Source organism: Suncus etruscus, chromosome 3 (assembly GCF_024139225.1).
Source record: "Suncus etruscus isolate mSunEtr1 chromosome 3, mSunEtr1.pri.cur, whole genome shotgun sequence".
Lineage (NCBI taxonomy): Eukaryota > Metazoa > Chordata > Mammalia > Eulipotyphla > Soricidae > Suncus > Suncus etruscus.
In genome coordinates this window covers 19514079-19516801 of record NC_064850.1, presented here as the reverse complement: position 1 = coordinate 19516801, position 2723 = coordinate 19514079, and positions in this window count along the sequence as shown.

Genomic DNA, 2723 nt, shown 5'->3' with positions numbered 1-2723 from the left:
GGCTGTAGTCTTCCGGGCTCCCCGCGTTTCCACCTCCACCGCAGAGGCCTCTGGGCTTGCGTGTCACCAACAGGCCTCTTGCTTCCCAGGCTCCTGGGACACCAGCCAGGCGCCTTCCACAGGTGCCCGCACAGGTCCTTCCTCTGCCTGCTCTGCAACCTGTGTCCTCCTTACTCGAGGGTGCAGACACTCTGCTCCCCACAGGGACATGTCGCTAGCTCTGGGGCTCTCTCTCTCTTGTGGTTTCTGGTAACTCAGGCTGGAAGTCACATGGGCGGAAACTTCAAGTTAGAAGTTAATTTGAGAGAAAAGACATCTCTGGGAAAAGACCACAGAATTTTGTGAAAAACGTGAAAGAAAGGGGGGAAAAAAAAGTACACAAAAACCCAAGATGCCTTCTGACAGTTTGAAGGGCAGAAGAGGGCTCTTCAATTGATGGAGATAAAAGAGAAAAACAGCTCAGGGAGGGAAAGCCCCAGCAGAGTGAGCAAAGCCTTCTCCTGTCAACAGAAGCAGAAAGAAGAGGACAGCAGGGAAAGAGTTTCCATTGTCACCCACCGCCTTGGTGTTTTCACCTCCAACAGAGCAACTAGTCTGGGGTATCTTTCTGCTGGCACTCTGGACTCTGACCAGCTTCAGGGTGGGTTTACACTCCAGTGGCTCAAAAATCTGGTGTCTCTTGATACCTCCTGAGGAGGCATGGCTCTGGAAGGGATGTGCTTAGAGTTAACTCTCATCTGATTCTGGAAGAGAGCTTTCTTGAGAGCAGAAGCCTGTTTTGTCAAGTGTCTTGAGTAGCAATGATTTGGAAAATGCCCCTATCTGAGCCCAGAACAGAGGAGCAGCAGCAAAGAGTGAGTGAATGAGACAGACAGACAAGACAGACAGATATCAGTACTGAGCATGGAGTCAAACTAGCTCTGGAAATCTGTGTGTGTGTGTGTGTGTGTGTGTGTGTGTTTTCAGAAGCAAACATTACTGAGAACATCCACCAGCAGACAGTTAAGCAAGCTCCAGACATGGCTGCTCTCTGCAGGACAGCTAATAGGTGGTAGAGCTGCCCTTGCCTCCAGCCCCATTGTGAGCATGTTGGCAGGGCTCTCAGGGTGCCAAAGCATAATGTCCAATGGCATTCTGCAGCACAGTGCTGACCTTGCTCCATTTTGGAACTGACGAGTTAGGACCTTGAGAGGATTCCACACTGGCTGGCTGATTTTCTTAAGCAATATTATCCGAAGGTAAATGGAGAGAAACAAAATGCCCTCTCTTGAAAGGTGTATTGGAGTTGTGGTAGTGAGGCAGACGGGAAACCAAGTGTCTCTGGAAGTCACCAACTGGAGAGAGATAGCACAGGCAGGGGTAAGAGGTTATGGGGCCTAGTAAGCTGCTGTTTCCAGGGGAAGACCAGGCAGGTCCCCTGGAAATGAGGCCCTTTGTGCAGAGCAAGGCAAAGAGGGAGGAGTGGTGTTGGTGCCTGAGGGAAGAATATTTCAGGCAAGGAAATCAGCCAGCACATAGTGTGCATTTGTAGTGTTTGAAGGGACCATAGGGAGGCTAGTGTTTTGAGTAGGGAGGCAGGGGAGGAAGTCAGCAAGGGGCAGGGGACAGAGCTACCTTGGGTCTTTAAAACCACTATAGGATATGGGGATTTCTCCTAAAAGCAATGAGGAGCCCTCAGAAACGTACTTTTTCATGTCCATACCACAATTCTCTGCATCAGCCATTTTTTGGTTACCTTTCATAACACTGTTACTTTCATAACATCTTACTTGGTTTACTCTTTGTTTCTCCTATGAGACTATTAACTTCATTCATTAATTTGTTTTTTCATTCAGCAAATGTTTATTGAGCACCTGCCATGTTCCAAGCAATATTCTGAGAACATTGGGGGGATTCCGTAGGACTCAGGTGAATCAGTTAGCTTTTGCTACTAAACTAACCACTAGAATCTCAGTGGTTTATTTGTTTAGCTTGTGAGTCTGCCGGTCATCTGGAAGGTTCTTTTGGCAGAGGCTATTCTGAATGGGACTGCATAGAGACGATGGGTTAGCAGAACACTGGTTCATGTTGAGGACCCTCCTGGAGGATTCTCTTCCACCTGGTATCTCCATAACCAGTTCCAATTTGTCTGGGCTTGTCCGGATAGCAATAGAACTACTCCCAGAGGAAGAGTAGAAGAATAAAGAGAACCAAACTTCACACAATGGTCCTTTGGCCACATTCTATTAGAAAGAGCAGTTAGAAGGCCAGTCTAGACTGGCCAGTCAGTGGGTTGAGAAATAGGATATTTTTTGAGAGTAAGAACTTATTTTATTCTTCTTGCTTTTATTGTAACATTTGGTGATTAATCAGGGATAACTCCTGACTCTGCACTCAGGAATTACCCCTGATGGGGCTCTGGGGCCCTAGGAAATGCTGGGGATTGAACCCAGGTTGATGGCATATAAGGCAAGCAACTTACCAGCTGTACCATCGTTTCAGCCTGAAAAGTAAAAATTTAAAGAACAATGACAGTTTTTGCCATGTCCCATAGGTGAAAAGCTACTGACAGCCCTAGAGAAGAGGTGAGAGGAGCTCAAAGTTCTGTCTTGGCGGGATGGCTCTGGCTTCAGTTGAGATTTGACTGTAGAGAAGCAGAGTAGTTTGGATGATGGCATTAGATTCTTGCAATGATTCAGGTAGAAGGATGATATAGGCCTGTGAGCAACAGGCAAAGTGATGAT